Here is a 23,764-nt window from a genome sequence, read left to right as displayed (position 1 = left end):
ATGACATAGAGGAAATGTTTTGTTGAGCAAGAGCAGTGGCAACCAGATAAAAGTGTTGGGAAAATAAATAATTGTGACATCTTGTGGTCTTAATGTGAATTACAGGGGGCTAGCTGCCTGGTGGCTAGCTGCCCCCTAGTGCCCTCAATGGCGTTGTTCGCAGTAGAGATTGACATGGGAGTAGCAGTACGGCATAAGTCTGTCAATTTTTATTTCACGGTTCACCTCAGATGGCACGGGTTTCGTTAAATATGCAAACAATTGGCCTCGATGGTAATGTTGTTGGGACTGGGAGTAGGGCAGCTATGCCGCTTCAGGCCGCTTGTCCCACTCTCCGTTTGTGGCCTATTTGATTTAACCTTAGCATTGCCGTGTACTCGGTTCTTTCGTTGTCAAAGACAACTCCATCAAATTCAATTTTTTTCCTTGACTCTAATGTTAATGTTAATGATGGGTCGGTCCTTGGCTTCTACAAGACGTTGCAATTCCTCTATTGAAGGGGTCATCATTTAGTCTACTGACGTGGGTTGGTGTCAGGTAGCCAAGTGACTGGCTACAACTGGAGCGAGGCTCAGTTTACATTGTTTTTTGTTTGTTAATGAAAGGCCCCACACATGACACATTTCCACCCAGAAAACGACGTTCCTGTACGGCCCGTTCCTGCGGATTGTTGAGCCTGTCCCATCCTGTCTCAAAGTTTACTCTAGTGCTGCCGTCCAAACACTTAAAAAACACACCCTCGTCCACTTGCCCTTGCCTTATGCCCTTGGGGGAATCCCCATCGCCATCTTGGAGGGTGGTTCAAATGATTAGCCAAGCAAGGGAAGTTTGCAACGTAAGGCTCTCAGCCCTCGTTTTTAGTCGGCTTTGCGAGTGTATAATTATGTTCACTCCGGGGCCTGAAACTCCACATAATTCAATTTGCGACGATTGTACGTCTTCTAAGAAAAGTCTGCGAAAACTTAAAAACTACAAATGGAGAAGTCAACATACAAGTGTAAGTAAAAACAAATGCAAATAAGTTACAAATTGTGCTACTAACGCACATGACGGCACAAACATGTCTCGTAAAAAGTCAATATGTTTTTGTTTGGTTATCTTTTGGAAATTCTAGAAATAAAACATTTTCCTTCTTCAGACGTTCCAGCTAGGCAGGCTAACGTTAGTTAGCTAACTAATTTGCTAGCTATCATACAGTAGGCGTATATTAATAATGATATATTTAATATAAGTCGAAATGCAATCATAATGACTGTAGAACATATATAGCACTCACAAGTTACCGATGGCTGAAAACATCATCGCGGGATGAACGAGTGACCAATTTCCAGCCAAGTGTGGTCCATTTAAAAATCATTCATTCCTCCCTCCCCATCGGCCATCGATAAGTCTATATTTGACACAAGTGATACGTCATCAGAAGTGTCCACTTCATTTTGAGGGCTGAGGGGATAGGGTGTGTCTTTTAAGTGTTTGGACCGTAGCCTAGAACTTCACTCCCATTCCTGCCAGAATTCTGTGGGTGTCACGGTTTTCTATATGCGAAGGGGAGTCGGACCAAAATGCGGCGTGGCTATTGCGATCCATGTTTAATGAAAACGAAGTAAACATGAATCAAATACAAAAACAGTAAACGATACACGAAAACCGAAACAGCCTAATACTGGTGCAAACTAACACACGACAGAAATAAGGACAATCACCCACGAAACACTCAAAGAATATGGCTGCCTAAATATGGTTCCCAATCAGAGAACAATAAACACCTGCCTCTGACTGAGAACCACTTCAGACAGCCAAAGACTAACCTAGAACACCCCACTAAGCTACAATCCCAATACCTGTGAAAAAAAACCAAGACAAAACACACCACATACAAAACCCCATGTCACACCCTGGCCTGACCAAATAGATAAAGAAAACACAAAATACTAAGACCAGGACGTGACAGTGGGAGTCCTGTTCCAGTGTCAACCTCTAGTTCCCAGTCGACCCATTTACCTGTGGCTGTATTCATGATACAGCACTGCCTTGTTACTTTTATAAAACTGTTCCCAACATATAAAACATTCATACAATTGAATTATTCCACCAGAATATATAGTCCAGACAAAATCAAGTTAGTTATTTTGGTCATGTTGCTACAGACATGACCCAGTCAATAATTATTTTTGCATAGTTGTTATGCAAAATGACTTGTCTTCTGTTCCAAACAAAATGGTTGCTATGCAGGCTGGATAACGTTATTCTCACTTGCTTGCTAGCTAGTCAACTTCAGCTAACTCAGTCATGTCAAACATTGAACCTGGAATGACAGTACACTAGCTGCATTTTGTTTGATCTTTTTTCGATTGGCATTTACTTGCATGTGCCCATGGTAATGACGTTGATGCCAGAGGAGGCTGGTGGGAGGAGCTATATGAGGATGGGTTCGTTGTATTGGCTGGAATAGAATTAATGGAACAGTATCAAACACATCAAACATATAGCAACTACATGTTTGACTCCATTCCATTGATTCCATTCCAACCAATACAATGAGCTCGTCCTCCTACATCTCCTCCCACCAGACTCTACTGGTTGATGTGTGATTTCAACTGGTTCAGAAGAAGTTGTCTTGTCTTGACACTGCTCACTCTACTTGATATTACAGAGATCAAAATTCAAAAGTGAAACATTGTTTCCGAGGTCGGCAGGCAGACAGTGAGGCTTATATTAACCCCCGCTGTACCAAACTAAATGCTAGTCTTATATTAAACCCTGCTGTACCAAACTACATGCTAGTCTTATATTAACCCCCGCTGTACCAAACTAAATGCTAGTCTTATATTAAACCCTGCTGTACCAAACTAAATGCTAGTCTTATATTAAACCCTGCTGTACCAAACTAAATGCTAGTCTTATATTAACCCCTGCTGTACCAAACTAAATGCTAGTCTTATATTAAACCCTGCTGTACCAAACTAAATGCTAGTCTTATATTAAACCCTGCTGTACCAAACTAAATGCTAGTCTTATATTAACCCCTGCTGTACCAAACTAAATGCTAGTCTTATATTAACCCCCGCTGTACCAAACTAAATGCTAGTCTTATATTAAACTCTGCTGTACCAAACTAAATGTGAGGTTATATTAATCCCTGCTGTACCAAACTAAATGCTAGGCTTATATTAAACCCCTGCTGTACCAAACTAAATGTGAGGCTTATATTAAACCCTGCTGTACCAAACTCAATGTGAGGCTTATATTAAACCCCTGCTGTACCAAACTAAATGCTAGTCTTATATTAAACCCTGCTGTACCAAACTAAATGCTAGGCTTATATTAAACCCTGCTGTACCAAACTCAATGTGAGGCTTATATTAACCCCTGCTGTACCAAACTAAATGCTAGGCTTATATTAAACCCTGCTGTACCAAACTAAATGCTAGGCTTATATTAAACCCTGCTGTACCAAACTCAATGTGAGGCTTATATTAACCCCTGCTGTACCAAACTAAATGCTAGGCTTATTTTAAACCCTGCTGTACCAAACTAAATGCTAGTCTTATATTAACCCCTGCTGTACCAAACTAAATGTGAGGCTTATATTAACCCCTGCTGTACCAAACTAAATGCTAGTCTTATATTAAACCCTGCTGTACCAAACTAAATGCTAGGCTTATATTAAACCCTGCTGCACCAAACTAAATGCTAGGCTTATATTAAACCCTACTGTACCAAACTAAATGCTAGGCTTATATTAAACCCTGCTGTACCAAACTCAATGTGAGGCTTATATTAACCCCTGCTGTACCAAACTAAATGCTAGGCTTATTTTAAACCCTGCTGTACCAAACTAAATGCTAGTCTTATATTAACCCCTTCTGTAACAAACTAAATGCTAGGCTTATATTAAACCCTGCTGTACCAAACTAAATGCTAGTCTTATATTAACCCCTGCTGTAACAAACTAAATGCTAGGCTTATATTAAACCCTGCTGTACCAAACTAAATGCTAGTCTTATATTAACCCCTGCTGTACCAAACTAAATGTGAGGCTTATATTAACCCCTGCTGTACCAAACTAAATGCTAGGCGTATATTAACCCCTGCTGTACCAAACTAAATGCTTGGCTTATATTAACCCCTGCTGTACCAAACTAAATGCTAGGCTTATTTTAAACCCTGCTGTACCAAACTAAATGCTAGTCTTATATTAACCCCTGCTGTAACAAACTAAATGCTAGGCTTATATTAACCCCTGCTGTACCAAACTAAATGCTAGTCTTATATTAACCCCTGCTGTAACAAACTAAATGCTAGTCTTATTAAACCCTGCTGTAACAAACTAAATGCTAGTCTTATTAAACCCTGCTGTAACAAACTAAATGCTAGTCTTATTAAACCCTGCTGTAACAAACTAAATGCTAGTCTTATTAAACCCTGCTGTACCAAACTAAATGCTAGTCTTATTAAACCCTGCTGTAACAAACTAAATGCTAGTCTTATTAAACCCTGCTGTAACAAACTAAATGCTAGTCTTATTAAACCCTGCTGTAACAAACTAAATGCTAGTCTTATTAAACCCTGCTGTAACAAACTAAATGCTAGTCTTATTAAACCCTGCTGTACCAAACTAAATGCTAGTCTTATTAAACCCTGCTGTAACAAACTAAATGCTAGTCTTATTAAACCCTGCTGTAACAAACTAAATGCTAGTCTTATTAAACCCTGCTGTAACAAACTAAATGCTAGTCTTATTAAACCCTGCTGTAACAAACTAAATGCTAGTCTTATTAAACCCTGCTGTAACAAACTAAATGCTAGGCTGGAAGCAAGTGGAAATAATGTGCAAGTTAAGATAAATACAATAGATTTTTCGAACAGTAACATGAACATGATATTCTTATGGAGGCACAGTGATAATTTTCAGATGGAACTGTTAGAAGGCATAGGTGTGTCTGTGACGACGAATACAACACGGCTTGGAACGCTGCTCGTCCAATCAGCATCCACTTTGGATGGCGTATCAATACACCCAGTCACTACAGGTGTCCTTCCTAACTCCGATGCCGGAGAGGAAGTAAACTGCACAGGGATTTCACCATGCGGCCCATGGTGACTTTAAAACAGTTTGAAAACATTCCAGAGTTCAAAAACATTCCAGTTACTCCACAATACTAACCTACTTGACAGAGTGAAAAGAAGCAGCCTGTACAGAATAAAAATATTCCTAAACATGCATCCTGTTTGCAACAAGGCACTAAAGTAATACTTTAAAAAAATGTGGCAAAGCAATAACATTTTTGTCCTAAATACAAAGTGTTATGTTTGGGGCAAATCCAATACAACATATTACTGAGTACCACTCTCCATATTTTCAAGCATAGTAATGGCTTCATGTTATGAGTATCCTTGTAAAGGACTGGAAAGTTTTCAGGATAAAAATAAATCTTTTGGAGTTACGGACAGGCAAAATCCTAGATGCAAACATGGTTCAGTCTGCTTTCCACCAGACACTAGTAGATTATTTCACCTTTCAGCAGGACTATAACCTAAAACACAAAGCCAAATCTACACTGGAGTTGCTTACCAAGAAGACAGTGAATATTCCTGAGTGGCCGAGTTACAGTTTTGATTTGAATCTGCTTGAAAATCAATGGAAAGACCTGAAAATTGTTGTCTAGCAATGATCAACAACCTATTTGGCAGAGCTTGAAGAATGAAAAAAATAATAATGGGCAAATGTTACACAATCCAGGTGTGGAAAGCTTTTAGAGACTTACCCAGAAAGACTGACAGCTGTAATCACTGCCAATGGTGATTCTAACATGAATTGACTCAGAAGTTTTAATACTTATCTAATCAATACATATTAGTATTGATTTTTTAATGAATATTTTACAAATGTTAGAAATTTTCTTCCACTCTGACATTATAGAGTATATTGTGTCGATCGTTGACAAAGAAATTACAATGAAATCCATTTTAATCACACTTTGTAACACAAGAAAATGTAGAGTAAGTAAAGGGGTGTGAATACATTCTGAAGGCACCATATCTTCAACTACATCACTATCTTATGATGATGATAATATATTTTCAGAGTTTGAAAATGTTGTACACTAATATTTTCCCCTCTACTCTTAGATGTGTGAGTGGATGAATACTTGTAAAGGAAACAAGGGAATAACAGGGTCAATTACATTTCTACTCATGTTGTTGTTTACCCTGCAACTGGCTGAAAATGTAACTTCGGGTAAGAATTACTAGATATATTTATTATCAGAAATGTTTGATTGCAATAAAATAACATTAACCTCTGGAATCCAAACAGCTATTAAAGAATATCGAGGCATTTTTATTTTTTATGTCTTCCCTCTCAGTCTTTCTGGTGAAATGTCTCTACTCTGAGGACTGTGTGCTGACATGCAGCTTCAAACCAAATGAAGAAGAGTTGGTTCACTGGTATAAACAACAGATACTCGTCCATAGCTACTACTATCAAAGTGACCAGTTACAACTGCAGAATGGACATTTCAGTGGAAGGACCTCTTTGTTCAAAGACCAGCTTGTTCATGGAAATGCATCGCTCCTACTAGAGAGGGTAGATGTTTCAGATGAGGGCCTATATATGTGTTACACCAGCACCGTGATGGGTAACAAGGTAACCTTTGTGGATGTTAAGGTGGAAGGTTAGTTCCTGATGTTGCTATGTGAAAGTATGGGGACTGTGACACATTTGTTGTTGTTTTGGTTCTGTACTCCAGCACTTTGGATTTGAAATGACACAGTGACTATGAAGTTAAAGTGCAGACTGTCAGCTTTAATTTTAGGGTATTTTCATCCATATCGGGTGAACCGTTTAGAAATTATAGCACTTTTTGAACATAGTCCCCACATTTTAGGGGACCAAAAGTTTGGGGACAAAGTCACTCATTTGTGTATTAAAGTAGTCAAAAGTTAAGTATCTGGTCCTATATTCATAACACACAATGACTAAATCAAGCTTGTGACTCTACAAATTGGTTGGATGAATTTTCAGTTTGTTTTGGTTGTGCCCAATAGAAATGAATGGTAAATAATGTATTGTGTCATTTTGGAGTCACTTTTATTGTAAATACGAATATATTGTTTTTTAAAACTTCTATATTAATGTGGATGCTACCATGACTATGGATAATCCTGCATTAATTGTGAATAGTGATGAGTTAGAAAGTTAGACGCACATGTATCATACAGCCCCCCCCCCCCAAAAGAAAAATGCTAACCTCCACCGCTATTGTAAAGGTGAGAGGTTAGAATTTCTTGGGAGTATGATATTTGTGTGTCTGTAACTTTCTCACTCATCATTATTCACGATTCATTCAGGATTATCTGTAATCATGGTGGCATCCACAAGTGTTTAGAAGCACATTATATTCTTATGTACAATAAGTGACTCCAAAATGACACAATACATTATTTACCATTCATTTCAATGGGGCACAACATATATATATATATATATATTTTTTTTTTGTGTGTGTTTTATTTTTAACCTTTATTTAACTAGGCAAGTCAGTTAAGAACAAATTCATATTTACAATGACGGCCTACCAGAAGGCAAAAAGCCACCTGCGGGGACGGGGCTGGGATTAAAAAATAATAATAAATAAATATATATATAGGACAAAACACACATCATGACAAGAGAGACAACACAACACTGCATAAAGAGAGACCTAAGACAATAACATAGCAAGGCAGCAACACAACATGAGAACAACATGGTAGCAACACAACATGGTAGCAGCACAACATGGTACAAACATTATTGGGCACAGACAACAGCACAAAGGGCAAGAAGGTAGAGACAGCACACGAAGCAGCCACAAGTGTCAGTAAGAGTGTCCATGATGGAGTCTTTGAATGAAGAGATTGAGAAAACACTGTCCAGTTTGAGTGTTTGTTGCAACATGTTCCAGTCGCTAGCTGCAGCGAAATGAAAAGAGGAGCAACCCAGGGATGTGTGTGCTTTGGGGACCTTAAACAGAATGTGACTGGCAGAACGGGTGTTGTATGTGGAGGATGAGGGCTGCAGTAGATATCTCAGATAGGGGGGAGTGAGGCCTAAGAGGGTTTTATAAAAAAGCATCAAACAGTGGGTCTTGCGACGGGTATACAGAGATGACCAGTTTACATAGGAGTATAGAGTGCAGTGATGTGTCCTATAAGGAGCATTGGTGGCAAATCTGATGGCCGAATGGTAAAGAACATCTAGCCACTCGAGAGCACCCTTTACCTGCCGATCTATAAATTATGTCTCCGTAATCTAGCATGGGTAGGATGGTCATCTCAATCAGGGTTAGTTTGGCAGCTGGGGTGAAAGAGGAGCGATTACGATAGAGGAAGCCAAGTCTAGATGTAACTTTAGCCTGCAGCTTTGATATGTGCTGAGAGAAGAACAGTGCACCATCTAGCAATAATCCCAATTACTTGTATGAGGTGACTACCTCAAGCTCTAAACCCTCAGAGGTAGTAATCACACCTGTTGGGAGAGGTTAAGAGTAGAGAAAGCTTGTTTGACACTAAGAAAGTTTTTATTGTAGAGTATATAACACAAAATCCAGGGAGTGGCCAGCTGAGTATAAGGCCGTATCATCTGCATATAGATGGATGAGAGAGCTTCCTACTGCCTGAGCTATGTTGTTGATGTAAATTGAGAAGAGCATGGGGCCTATGATTGAGCCTTGGGGTACTCCCTTGGTGGCAGGCAGTGGCTGAGACAGCAGATTTTCTGGCTTTATACACTGCACTTTTTGAGAGAGGTAGTTAGCAAACTAGGCTAAAGACCCCTCAGAGACACCAATACTCTTTAGCCGGCCCACAAGAATGAAATCGTCAACCGAATCAAAGTCAATAAAAATAGCAGCACAACATTGCTTAGAATCAAGGGCAATGGTGACATCATTGAGGACCTTTAAGGTTGCAGTGACATATCCATAACCTGAGTGGAAACCAGATTGCATACCAGAGAGAATTCTATAGACACCAAGAAAGTTTTTTCAAAACTTTTGATAAACAGGGCAACATAGAAATAGGCCTATAACAGTTTGGATCAGCTTGATCTCCCCTTTAAATAAAGGACAAACCGAGGCTGCCTTCCAAGCAATGGGAACCTCCCCAGAGAGGAGAGACAGGTTAAAAATGTTAGAGATAGGCTTGGTGATGATAGGGGCAGCAACCTTAAAGAAGAAAGTGTCTAAACCATCTGACCCAGATGTTTGTTTTTTGGGGTCACGTTTCAGGAGCTCCTTTAACACCTTGGACTCAGTGACTGCCTGCAGGGAGAAACTTTGTAGTGGGGCAGGGGAAAAAGAGGGAGAAGCATCGGGGATAGTCACATTAGAAGGGGTGGGAGATGAGGAAATGTGGACGGGCAAGGAGGCATGGCTGAGTCATATATGAATCCTGACTTAATGAAGTGGTGATTAAAGAGCTCAGCCAGGTGCTTGTTGTCAGTAACAACCCCATTATCAACTTTAAGGGACATGGGCAGCTATGAGGAGGGGGTTTATTTTCCAGGTCTTTAACCGTTTTCCAGAACTTCTTGGGGTTAGACCCACAGAGAGAGAACTGCTCCTTAAAGTAACTAACTTTGGCCTTCCGTATAGCCTTAGTGCACTTTTTTCATTTGCCTGAACAAGAGCCTGAATTTGCGTGTGCCGAGCCTTTCGCCAAATGCAATTCTTGAGGTGGAGTAACTCTGCAAGATCACGGTCAAACCAGGGGCTGAACCTGTTTTTAATTCTCATTTTCTTTATGGGGGCGTGTTTTTTAACAATACCACAAAAAATATAAAATTAATTTTGTCTTCGACAGAGGGGATCAAGCTGATTTTATACCATTTTACACTTGCCAGTTGACGAAGGAAGGCTTGCTCATTAAAGTTTTTTAGCAAGCGTCTATGACAAATCAGGACAGGTCGTTTCACTGAGCAGCCATTACAAACACAGGCTGTAAAACAGAGATCACTAAGGTCATTACAGAAAACACCAGACTGATTGATACCTATCAGGATTATTTGTGAGGATAACATCAAGAAGAGAGCCTTTTTTGGGGTGTTTAGAGTCATGCCTTGTGGGATTGGTAATAATCTGAGAAAGATTTATGGAGTCCCATTGCTTTAGGATTTGGTCAGGTGGTCTAAGCATGTCCCAGTTTAGGTCACCTAGCAGGACAAATTCAGACTTAGTGTAAGGGGCCAGGAGAGAGCTTTAGGGCAGGTAGGGTACAGGCCAGTGCTGATGTAGGATGATAACACCCAGCAACAATCAACAAAGAGCTATTTCAAAGTTTAATACTTAAAACAAGCAAATCAAATTGTTTGGGGACAGACTTGGTGGAGAAAACTGAGTACTGAAGGGGATCCTTTGGAAGATCTGTCTTGCTGAAAAAGGTTATAACCAGAAAGGTTAACATCAGTATTCAAAACACTCTTCCTTAACCACGTCTCAGTAATGACCAACACATCTGGATAGGAGTTGTGAATCCACACTTTCAATTGATCCATTTTAGGTAATAAGCTTCAAGTGTTAAGCTACAGAAAACCCAGGCTTTTACATGAGCAGAAATCAGTGAAGCAGATATTAGAAAATCAGAAAATGATCTGAAACAATCAAACAAACAGAAAATGCACCTAACAAATGTGGTTAGAAGCTTTATGTCGTCATTGCGTGCTATGAATATGGAACCAAATACTTCACTTTTGACAACTTTAATACATTAAGTACACTAAAATTGGGACTCTAATTAAAGACTACAGTCTGCACTTTAACCTCATAGTCATTGTATCATTTAAAATCATAAGATGCAAAACGCAGCATCATACAATGCAAAATGCACCATACTGTAGCATCTGTATTTCTGTATTTTGAAAGTTAACTAATCAGAACTAGGAAACAATGACATTTCTGACTTGCTGATTCGTTGAACACGGCACATATTTAACTAAAACCAGCTAGTAAGTCAGACATTTCTGAGTTTCCAAGTTCTGACCAGCACGTGAACGCGGCATGATATATTGGATCTTGAAAACTTGATTGATGACATGCAAAACATTCACCAAGAAGGCCAAAACTCAATCCCACCAATACATGCTGAAATGTCAGTATTTTCAAACAGCTCTTAAACTTAAATGTCATTATCATAATTTTGACAATTTCACAGTATTATTCCAACCTCATTGTGTGTAAATATACACTACATGATCAAAAGTATGTGGACATCTGCTCGGCAAACATCTCATTCCAAAATTATGGACATTAATGTTAAGTTGGTCCCCCTTTGCTGTATAACAACTTCCACTCTTATGGGAAGACTTTCTACTGGATATTGGAACATTGCTGTGAGGACTTGCTTACATTAAGCCACAAGAGCATTAGTGAGGTCGGGCACTGATGTTGGGCTTTTGGACCTGGCTTGCAGTCGGCGTTCCAATTCATCCCAAAGGTGTTTGATGGTGTTGAGGTCAGGGCTCTATGCAGGCCAGTTAAGTTCTTCCATCTCAACAAACCATATCTGTATGGACCTCGCTTTGTGCACGGGGGCATTGTAATGCTGAAACATTTCAACCTGTTGCCAAAAGGTTGGAAGCACATAATCGTCTAGAATGTCATTGTATGCTGTAGTGTTAATATTTCCCTTCACTGGAACTAAGGGGCCTAGCCCGAACCATGAAAAACAGCCCCAGACCATGATTTCTCTTCCACCAAACTTTACAGTTGGCACTATGCATTGGGGCAGGTAGCGTGCTCCTGGCATCCGCCAAACCCAGATTTGTCGGTCGGACTGCCAGATGGGGAAGCGTGATTTATCACTCCAGAGAATGTGTTTCCATTGCTCCAGAGTCAAAATGGCGGCAAGCTTTACACCACTCAAGCCGACGCTTGGCATTGCGCATTGTGATCTTATGCTTGTGTGCGGCTGCTCGGCCATGGAAACCCATTTCATGAATGTCCAGACGAACAGTTCTTGCGCTGACGTTGCTTCCAGTTTGGATCCCGGTAGTGTTGCAACCGAGAACAGATGATTTTAAAGCGCTACGCACTAAAGCACTCGGCGGTCCCATTCTGTGAGCTTGTGTGGCCTACCACTTTGCGGCTGAGCCATTGTTGCTCCCAGACATATCCACTTCAAAATAACAGCACTTACAGTTGACCAGGGCAGCTCTAGCAGGGTAGAAATTTGGTGAACTGACTTGTTCAAAAGGTGGCATCCTATGATGGTGCTACATTGAAAGTCAATGAGCTCTTCAGTAAGGCCATTCTACTGCCAATGATTGTCTATGGAGATTGTATGGCGGTGTGCTCAATTTGAAATACCTGTCAGCAATGGATGTGGATGAAATAGCCGAATCCACTAATTTAAAGGGGTGTCCACATACTTTTGGTGATGTATTGTATACAAAACACAGGAAAATCATTTTTTTGTCTGCACTGGGCCTTAAATTATTGTGACAATTTATTGAACACTTCTTTCTTTTTTGCAGCTCTCATTCAGTCAGTGAGAATGGAGATGACTGGGGAGGTGGTCTCCTGTTCATCTCAGAACATCTATCCTGCCCCTCAGGTGGAATGGTCCACAGACCCACCGTCTGGTCCAGAAACACTACAGAACTCCACCGTCAAAACCCCAGACTCCAAGGGTCTGTACATATTGGAGAGCAGAGTCAGGATCCTAGGTAATGTCTTTGACTATGCCTACTTCTGCTCTGTCATCTCTGCAGACAAGGCCCAGGTGTGGACCAACTCCATAAAGAAGACAGGTATTCAGATCTTTCACCCATTTATCTCAGTCCACCACAACAATATAAAGGCCAAAAAAGTTGGACAAAACCAGCCAGTCACACTTTGGGTGAATGTGTTTCTATTTCAGAGGAATTGATTGGAGAGGTGGGGAAAGAGCTGTCCATACCCTGCATCGCTCCACAGAACCTCCAGAACTTCTCCCTCACCTGGACCTTCACCAGAACCAATGATCCCACAGTCATCCTCAGCTACGACAGCAGAACCAGACGGACCTCCAACCTCTGGGAGGGCAGTGCTGGACTGGAGCAGGACCAGGTTCTGATGAGTAAAGGATCCCTCCTTCTTCACAACCCAGAGAGTGAGGAACACTCAGGAACATACACCTGTACATTCACAGGCTTCCAGAGGAGACACGTGGTGCAAACCCAGGTCAACATCACAGCCAGACGACCCACTGCAGGTAACATGTAGGAGGAACAATCAAAGATATGGAGGATGATTATCAAAAGTAAAATGACCATGATATTTCCAATTACAGGTGTAACCAACGTGATGGCTGATCACATGCTGTGGATGATTCCTGCAGTGTCAACACTTCTGTGGCAGTCCCTGTGGAACCATATACACTGAGTATACTGAACATTAGGAACACCTTCCTTTTGCCCTCAGAACAGCCTCAATTCTTCGGGGGATGGACTCTACAAAGTGTCGAAAGCATTCTACAGGGATGCTGGCCCATGTTGACTCCAATGCTTCTCACAGTTGTGTCAAGTTGGCTGGATGGTCCATCACCCAAAGGACACACGGGAAACTGTTGAACGTGAAAAACCCAGCAGCGCGGCAGTGCTTAATTAACACAAACCGGTGAGCCTGGCACCTACTATCATACCCCGTTCAAAGATGAAAAAAAATCCTTATTCAACCTGTCTCCTCCTCCTCATCTACACAGACTTAAGTGGATTTAACAAGTGAAGTCAATAAGGGATCATAGCTTTCACCTGGATTCAAATGTCATGGAAAGAACAGATGTTCTTAATGTTTTGTATACTCAGTGTATAAATTAATAATATATTTGTGGAGTGATTTCACATGGATGAATTTACACTTTGGGAGAGGGGTTAGATGCCAGCAATATTTTTTACATGGTAAACAATGGCCAGACACACACTTACTCTCAGGCACAGTTTTATGGCACAAGTTGTATGGTTGATTAGTCTGTGAACTCAATTACTGTGGCCTGGCTTAATGGAGTAATGTTTAATGAAGCAGACAGCAGGAGCTTGGCCTGGGTGGTGTGCAGGTTGTTGGAACTACTGCTTGAATAGTTGCACAAAGTGTACACCACAGGCAGACGGTGGCACCTCAATTGGGGAGGACAGGCTTATAGTAATGGCTGGAACGGCATCAAGGGAATGGTATCGAGCACATCAAATACATGGTTTCCATGTGTTTGATACCAGTCCATTAACTCCATTCCAGACATTATTATGAGCCATTCTTCCCTCAGCAGCCTCCTGTAACCAAGTCTGCAGTGACAATGACAATAGTATATTCTGAATGAGGAGAGGGTGGAGAACAATTTACGCTTTTCTAAATTGAAATCCTAATAAAAAAGTAAAAATATAAAACTAACTTTACCTCAGTGCCAAACCGAAACATAAAAACAACCCTATGAGCAGTTCAAATGTAATTTTATTCAATATTCTGTCTTTCAATGTACATTTACACAATTTTGCACACAAATGTTTCAGGCTGTATATACCAATTAATGATGTATTAAAGCCTGATTAATCAGACTAACCTAGTGACTACTCATGGTTAGGCAGGTTAAAGTTTTACTTGCTTGGTTAATATGTCCTTGTTTCATCAATGTAACAGCCACTTTGACATGGATTCACACGACACAGCTCATTACACACACACACACACACACACACACACACACACACACACACACACACACACACACACACACACACACACACACACACACACTCAATACTAACAGATACAGGATCAGTTCTGAACACAGACCCTCTGCGATGGCACTGACACATGGATCGGCCACTGTGCTCCTGGTCTTTCTGTGGACATTGTCTATGACTGACTCCAAAGGTATGACTTGACCTCCTCTGTCTCTCTCTCTATATATATATATATATATATTTATATAATTTTTTTTCTAGGGAGAACTGTCTGATCTACTGTAACTAAGCTCTAAGGAGGTGCTGTTATTGGGGCTCTACAGTATGTGTATCTCTTGTTTTAGAGCACATTTTACTTATCCATTTGGTGATCCATATAATGTCCTAACGGCAGCAAAGATAAGAGATATTTATTTGGGAATGACGATTCAGGTAAAAGCAAGAAACTAAATGTAGTTACTTCTTCATCTAACCTTCCTGAATGTATTTATTGAACATCACCAGAGAAACAAACGATCGATAGATGGTAATATGCTGTTGTGGACTTCTATTCCACATCTGATTATAGTTGTACGTAGATTCATATACATTTTGTCAAGTCTCTGCTGTGAGAAGAGACTGCATGTTAAATAACACAAGACACATGATTTGTTTGGGTGGGAAACATCTTTGGGTATTTGCTGTTGGTCATTGATAGTTTAGAAGTTATAACACTAAATATGCTGTAATATCCTGAAAAGGCCAGTCAATTGCATGTATTTTACTTGAATCAACATTCTGATATTCTGGTCATCTCACTGTTTGGATACGTTCTCCTCATCCGTGGATGCTGAGGTGTACTGCAAGTGTTCTTCAAAACCACTACTTTCTAATTGTCAAACATTTCTTTTCAGAGGCTTATGTGACTTGTTTATTCCATGAGGATTGCATGCTTCCCTGTAGCTTTAAACCCACTGGTGCCGTGGTCATCCACTGGTACAAACAGCAGATCCCTGTTCACAGCTACTATTACAACAAGGACCAGTATGGACTGCAGAATAAGCACTTCAATGGAAGGACATGCTTGTTCAACTCCCAGATCGCCCATGGCAATGCATCGCTCCTCCTGAAAAGGATAAAAGTTCAGGACAAGGGAAGATACAAGTGCTACACCAGCACCAGAAAGAGGAACCAGGAGACCTTTGTCAACCTGGGGGTGAAAGGTCAGTGACAAATCTCACTACTGTCTCCTAGTTTATTCCTCTTCCATGCAACATTTCAATGGACAGTTCACACAAACCACTTTCTATTCATCAGTAGATTCCACATTTCAAATCCTGTCCAGACATTTGTAAAGAGTTTAAAAGCTGGTAGGCTTTGTTTGCCATGCCTACCCCTGTCTCACTGTCCCTATGTTAACTGTGTCAGTTTATTTGTTGTGTAACAATATAAACCTCTGTAGGAGAGCCAAAAGGAGTGTGGTTAATCTGTAGTGTTTAATAAAAGCTTAGGCCTACTATTGAACATAACACATTTTTGGAGGACCATGTTTGTTAGTGCCCTTTAATCCTGAAATATATATGTAGATATCTTTGTTAGAAATAATACTTTATTTCCCTTAATGGAGTGACGCTGAATGTAAAAAGAGCCTAACTTACCCCACTACCCCCTACGGGCCTATCGCATGACCAAGCCACAGTCACTGTGGAAACATGGTCGTGACTTCAGGGGGGAATAAAGCAGTCTCTATTTTCCACTGTAACACTTGACTGGTCCCTGTCTGCAGTAGTCTACTGGGAACACCATGTTTGTTCTATATACACCTAACAAACACACAAAACACAGAAAAATCATGTTTTTTTGACTGCACTGGGCCTTTAACACAGGCTTAACACCGAACAAACACTTTAGATTTTTTTAAACACTTTAAACATTGGCCAGTCCCTGGTGTAACCTCATTTCCCAGTGATAATGCCTTGCATTACGCCTGGGAAGAAAACCCTTCAATTTGATCAATTTGCCATTGGCTCAATCATTGGCTCAACTTAGCCCAAGGCAAACATTTAGATATCATTACCCCACACTGCTACAAGAATGCTCTTTCATGATAAGTTTAAGACCTCATTTTGAAGCTTATAGATACCCCAACTGATGTATAGAACAATATTCAAATTATCTACTTTGGTTTTAGATTCAAGCATCATGAAACCTCTAACACAATACACTCATTTGACCTTTAATTTGACCACTTTTTCCATGTGTTTTTTTACTTCACAGACTCCATGAAATTATGACCTCTCCCTAAATATTTGGTCAAATTATTAATTGTGTGTATGGTTTCCTAGAAACAACAGGTGGCTCAACTTACCCCATTCTCCACTATGTCATATCTATGAAAGCCATAGTTGTCATACTAAAAATGCAAGCATCACTAGATCAGTAGGACCATTACTGATATACAATGATATGCCATGATTGGACATGTAAAATCCTTCTAGAGGGCTAGTAAATTAATGTTATCAATCTTTGAAAAAAAACTAAAGCTTAATTCTTTATTCAACACTATCAAGAAAAATGTTTTCTCTTTTGCAGCTCTCATTCAGTCAGTGAGAATAGAGATGACTGGGGAGGTGGTCTCCTGTTCATCTCAGAACATCTATCCTGCCCCTCAGGTGGCATGGTCCACAGACCCACCGTCTGGTCCAGAAACACTACAGAACTCCACCGTCAAAACCCCAGACTCCAAGGGTCTGTACACAGTGGAGAGCACAGTGAGGATCTTGGGTAATGTCTCTGACCATGCCTACTTCTGCTCTGTCATCTCTGCAGACAAGGCCCAGGTGTGGACAGTCTCTCTGAGGCAGCAAGGTATGGATCAACATCCTTGGATGCAGTGTTATGGTTATAAAACTAGGTCTCTCAGAAATTCACAGTGAACTAGCTGTTGTCTCCTAGATATAATCTAAAATGCATATTACAAAGAACTGACTGAGCTTGTATTTGAGATGCTCCTTGGAATAGGAATTAGGAAATATAGCTGTGAGCAGCAATGAACGGGGTTCACAGGATGACAGAAAGGACACAAAATCAGTTCGATAACAAAGCAAGCACTGTACATTAAATGGACACATAAAATCAGATTTGTTTAATTTGTCAATAACTCAGCCATCTTTTAACCAATACCTTTTAGCTGTTCTCAAAGTAAGTTAAGACGTACCATAGGCCATTTGGTGTCATTTGGTCCTATGGTTCATGAGAAAAAGATGTTTTAAGTATTTTTAGCACATTTCTGCATAGCGTATGTGCTAATATGCATCTACTGGTATAGTGTGGCCATCTTTGAATGCATCAACATTATTTTCTCAAACTATTTAGGGACTATTGTGATGAGTCCAATTACAAAATGTAAAGTCCATGAGATTAAGATTTTTTATGATTATTTTAGGCATTAACATTACATTGTCAAAGGTGAATTAAGTGTCTCTTTTTTTTAAGAAATCAATGCCAAACTTAACATGGTTCATAATGCGAATGTCTTTGACGACCCTAAAACATTTCAAGTTGATAGGCTATTGTGGAATGGATGTAAATGGACATGTAAATGGACATGTCAAATCTGATTCACTGATTTATCAATAACTGAGGCATCCTTTAGTTTTTCTCAAACTAAGTTAAGGTGCACCATGGGCCTACATACCAAAGATGGAGGCTGTGTGTCCTTGAGGGAAAGGCACCTACATACTCTAGGTCAAACGGGGCAATGTATATGAGAGTTTACAACAGTACCCCTCATCAGCCAATGGGTGCTATTTTTCTTTACCAAGTTACACCATGGCCTCTAGTTTCTGTGTGCCAAATTAGAAAAAAAGTTACCAATCTACACTGAGTGTACAAAACAATAAGAACATCTTCCTATTATTGAGTTGCAACCCCTTTTGCCCTCAGAACAGCCTCAATTCGTCGGGACATGTACTCTACAAGGTGTCGAAAGCATTCAACAGGGACACTAGCCTATGTTAACTCCAGTGCTTCCCACAGTTGTGTCAAGTTGGCTGGATGTTCTTTGGGAGGTGAACCATTCTTGATACACACAGGAAAATGTTAAACATGAAAAACCCAGCTGTGTTGAGGTTCTTGACACACTCAAACCGGTGTGCCTTGCACATACTACCATACCCCGTTCAAAGGCACTTAAATATTTTGTCTTGCCCATTCACCCTCTGAATGGCACACATGCACAATCCATGTCTCAATTATTTCAAGGCTTAAAAATCCTTCTTTAACCTGTCTCCTCCCCTTCATCTACACTGATTGAAGTGGATTTAACATGTGACATCAATAATGGATCATAGCTTTCACCTGGATTCACCTGGTCAGTTTATGTCATGGAAAGAGCAGGTGATCCTAATGTTTTGTACACTCTGTGTATGCTTGACCATGACAAGGATTTATTTTTAATAATAATTCAGACAATAACTATAGCTTTGATGTGAACCCCTAACTACTGGTCAGTCTGTTCTTTTAGTGTCTCTAGAGAAAACCAACCTGGAGATTTAAAGGCATGTAAAATATGTGCCTCATAAAAGTGTGTTATCAGCTTAGAATCGCTTCCATATGGTTGAATTTTATAAAGTTGTTGACAAAGGGGACACCAGTTGTGTAGTGGAGGGTAACATCCCTTAAATGCCATTTACCCACCTTTTTTGGTACGAGCGTTGACCACCTTTTGTGCAAAAATGAAGTGAAAGTATAAGGAGTGCTACTTTACTCACCATTGGTTACCCACCTTTTTTTTACCACTACATCATTGATTGACTCATGACTTGTGACATGTTTAATCCTGCAGTGGAATTGATTGGAGAGGCGGGACGAGAGCTGTCCATACCCTGCATCGCTCCACAGAAACTCCAGAACTTCTCCCTCACCTGGACCTTCACCAGAACCAATGATCCCACAGTCATCCTCAGCTACGACAGCAGAACCAGACGGACCTCCAACCTCTGGGAGGGCCGGGCTGGACTGGAGCAGGACCAGGTTCTGATGGGCAACGGATCCCTCCTTCTTCACAACCCAGAGAATCAGGAACACTCAGGAACTTACACCTGTACATTCACAGGCCTCCAGAGCAGACACATGGTACAAACCCAGGTCAACATCACAGTTACTCCAATAGGTAGGTGCACATTCATTCAATTGATATGTATGTGCCCTTTATAATACTCATATAGAGTATATTACCACAAAGACACCAAGACAAGCAGATAGTTAACGAGGAATCACAATGTCTGTTTCACAGTAGAGGATGAGCAGAACAGTGAGAGGTCATGGCTGGGCACAGTAGCCTCTGTCGCCTTCTTTGTCTTCACAGTTTCTGTGGCCCTTCCAAGGTATCTAAGGCACAGAGGTAAGTGACGACAGACCTCTAAATATAATTTTTATAATTATACTATCCAAAACACATAGCTGTACACCTGATTGTATTTTCACCTATCTGTCCTGTAGGAAAGCAAACAACATATAATTGGAAAGATGGACGACCATTGCCTATAATGAGACCCTCACATGCAGGTAACCATAGCGCAGGGGTATTCAACTCTTACTGGAGCCTCCTGGTTCTCTGTTCAACCTGGTAATTAATTACCCCCACCTGGTGTCCCTGGTCAAAATCCCTGATTAGAGGGATGAATTTTAAAAAAGCAGTGGAACTGGCTTCGAGGTCCAGAGTTGGACTTGAGCACATGTGTCAAACTCATTCCACGGGGGTCTGTGGGTCTTCACTCCTCCCTTTTACTTGATTGATGAAATAAGGTCACTAATTAGTAAAGAACTCCCCTCACCTGGTTGCCTATGTCTTAATTGAAAGGAAAAAACAAAAACCCGCAGACACTAGGCCCTCCATGTAATGAGTTTGACATCCCTGGACTAGAGGGTAATAACAGTCAGCTTGTTTTAAACCGTTCTTGAGGAGGATGACTGTATTCGGTATTCTTGTGTTGTAGATACAGCAATAATCATGATTGGTGCAACTTTACATCAACAAAATGGAGCAGGTCTGGATGAAACAGGAACAAAGGAACATAGACCACATAGCCAAGGACTGTACATATCTGGACCACATACACTAGATTGTGACATAACACAGCCATATACTCCAAGACCGGATGAATTGTCAAGCGATGTACCAGAGACAGCAGGACGTTGTTCACCACGATCACAGTCGCATTTGAGTGAGGAGCTAGATGGTGACACAATCGAACCACAAACACCAGGCAATGATGAACCACAGCCACACATACCAGAGAGTGATGAACCAGGAAATGGTGGCCCTGTACTTGGAAGTTATTCACAAGACCTTGATGCAACAATATCATATGCCCAAGATGAGATGCCAGGACCATGTACATCAGGAGATGATGAAGAAGTAGGACTTCATCATCTACAGACACATGAAGAGGTCCTGTCCGACCAAACACCAGAAGAGTTGGTTCCTCTGGATCAGATGACTCTGAAAGAGGTGCACATATCCAGGACATACCAGGTAGTAACGCACCAGGACCTTACATAACAGGACGTGGCAACATGTCATAATGGACTAGCGATTGAGGAGATACTGCACTTCTCACAGTACTGGAGCAGGCAAAGGTCAATGATCACAGCTGATGATGGACACATGGCTACATCAATATCCTCACAGAGTCAGAGTCACGCAGGCTGATGTGGCCAGACCTATAAACAATATGACTATGGCAAACTTTGGGATGGTTGGATTTTTGGTGGGGAAATTAGTGTAAATTCTGTCAAAAATACTATTTGATTAGTTAATATCGCCCTGTTTGATATTTGCAATGAGTATACTGTTATGGTAACCTATATTTTCAGACTAACGTTTGAATATATGTATTAAAGATAACTGGGTCAAGTTGTTGATTTTTCTGCCTCCTTGTTTGTTGCTGGCTGTCCACACAGAGAATGAGACTGCAGGTTACCAATTGTTAAATGAGGTCAACGCATGTTTATCCTGGCCTCACACTGTGGAGGAAACACATCCCAATGGTGACAACTGACACAGGAAATGAAAGGGAATGTTTGACAAGTCAGATTGCTCTGGTTCTGGTCCTCTGAAGGACATATTTAAGTTCCCTCGTTGCTTAGTAACTGTAATGCAGATTTTTACCAGGAAATACTGTTAACTTCCTTTTACCCTATCATATATGATAATATCAGATCAAAAGTGTATCTAAGGAGATGACAAGCAGTATGGATGAAGAACTAATGAAAATATGCTTGTGTGACCCCTGGGTCAGCAGAAAGGGGACCTTTGATGACCCTACAGAGAACTTAATTTCCTACTTTTGTTCTGACTGCACTAGCCAGTAAGTAATAAATACTGTGTGCGTGGCTCAGGGGTATAGTGATCACAGAGAAGGCTGGTGGGAGGTGCTATTGGAGGACGGGATAATTGTAATGGCTGGAATGGAATTAACGGAACAGAGTCAAACTCGTTGTTTCCATGTGTTTTATGTGTTTGGTACCATTTCATTGATTCCATTCCAGCCCTTCCTCCCTATAGCTCCTCTCACCAGCCTCCTCTTGAGTGATCACATGTCCTCTGTGACCATCACATGAACAGTGACAACACATGAAGTAGTAGGGAGTTTGTAGGGAGTTCTAGGGTGTTTTTCCTAGCCACCATGTTTCTACACCTACATTGCTTGCTGTTTGGGGTTTTAGGCTGGGTTTCTGTACAGCACTTTGAGATATCAGCTGATGTTAGAAGGGCTATATAAATCAATTTGATTTGAATTTGATTAGTAGTTGGAGCGAATTACTTGAAAGCATAAGGACATTAGTGCTCATATAATCTTGGTTAACCCAGAACTAAAATCTTGCATAATTATGTCTGTCCACAAGAGATTAGTGCTCATAAAATACAGGGACTATATGATAGAAGTGACATGAGTTGTATCTCACTTATAATTTCACAGCCACAACCACTTTCTCCTCACACTTACAAAGGCACTTAGCCAATCACACGCACCTGCATGAAAAACATGCACAAACTCACCATTGCAAAGCTACATAGTGAGTTACACTCTCTCCATCAGAGTACAGCCCAATGGATCCATTGTAGGGTTTTGCAGCTGTGACCATTTATCTTAAAATCAAGCTTCATCGACTCTGTTGCCCTTTTGACCCTACTGGGCCATGAATCCAAAAGGATGGCCAGGCTAAATTGTTCCAGGACAACAGTAATCCTTGGTTGTACACTGGAATTAGGATTCATGTACATGCAAACAGTTGAGGTCACTGGGGTTTCAGGGTAAGCACAACAACAACAGCAGACTAATATCTTATAAAAGTGTTGAATACAAAGTGTTGACACTGCTGAGTAAGAACTTAAACATGAACTCAGTCATAAATACAGCAGCTCTTTGCTGTATTCATTGACAGTCTCTCTAGTCATGGTTTTAAACGTATTGAAATCTCACAGTATCAATTTTACCGTAGCTTTATTTTATGCCTGCTATGTTATTGCAGTCTCGGTCATCTGAGCACTCTGATTGGCCCACCGGAAAGGCAGAGTTTGTACCTTCAGACACATGAAATGGCAACAGTTTGCCTACCCGGCGCGCAGGGCAGCTGAATTGGCTGCACCGACCACCAACAGCCCGAGACTAATAAAACAAATAGGAACACAAGGCTTTATCGTTGGGTTTTTACAGAAATGTTTGGCTATCGACTAGACATGCCTTAATTTAAGATTAACTTGTGGACACCATTTTTATTTATCTGCGTGCATTATGAAGGAAGATAGTGGTCGTTTCGCAAGCCAATGCTAACTAGGGTTAGTGCAATGACTGGACGTCTACATGTACGGTAACATTTACATTAAAAATATATATTTTGGGAGCAGTGGCGATTTTAGCATGTAAATCTTGGTGGGGCAAAATGTTAGATGCATCCCAGCAAAGCCACTACCCAACACAACACTAAACAATACATTCATTGCACAATAATGGTGACAAAACGTGCTCACAAACTGTTACACAAGCCTAAATAAAGCTGTTCCAACAGCAATATGTAATA

This window comes from Oncorhynchus masou, chromosome 8 (assembly GCF_036934945.1).
Source record: "Oncorhynchus masou masou isolate Uvic2021 chromosome 8, UVic_Omas_1.1, whole genome shotgun sequence".
Classification (NCBI taxonomy): Eukaryota; Metazoa; Chordata; class Actinopteri; order Salmoniformes; family Salmonidae; genus Oncorhynchus; species Oncorhynchus masou.
Note: the sequence above shows the minus strand (reverse complement) of the source record.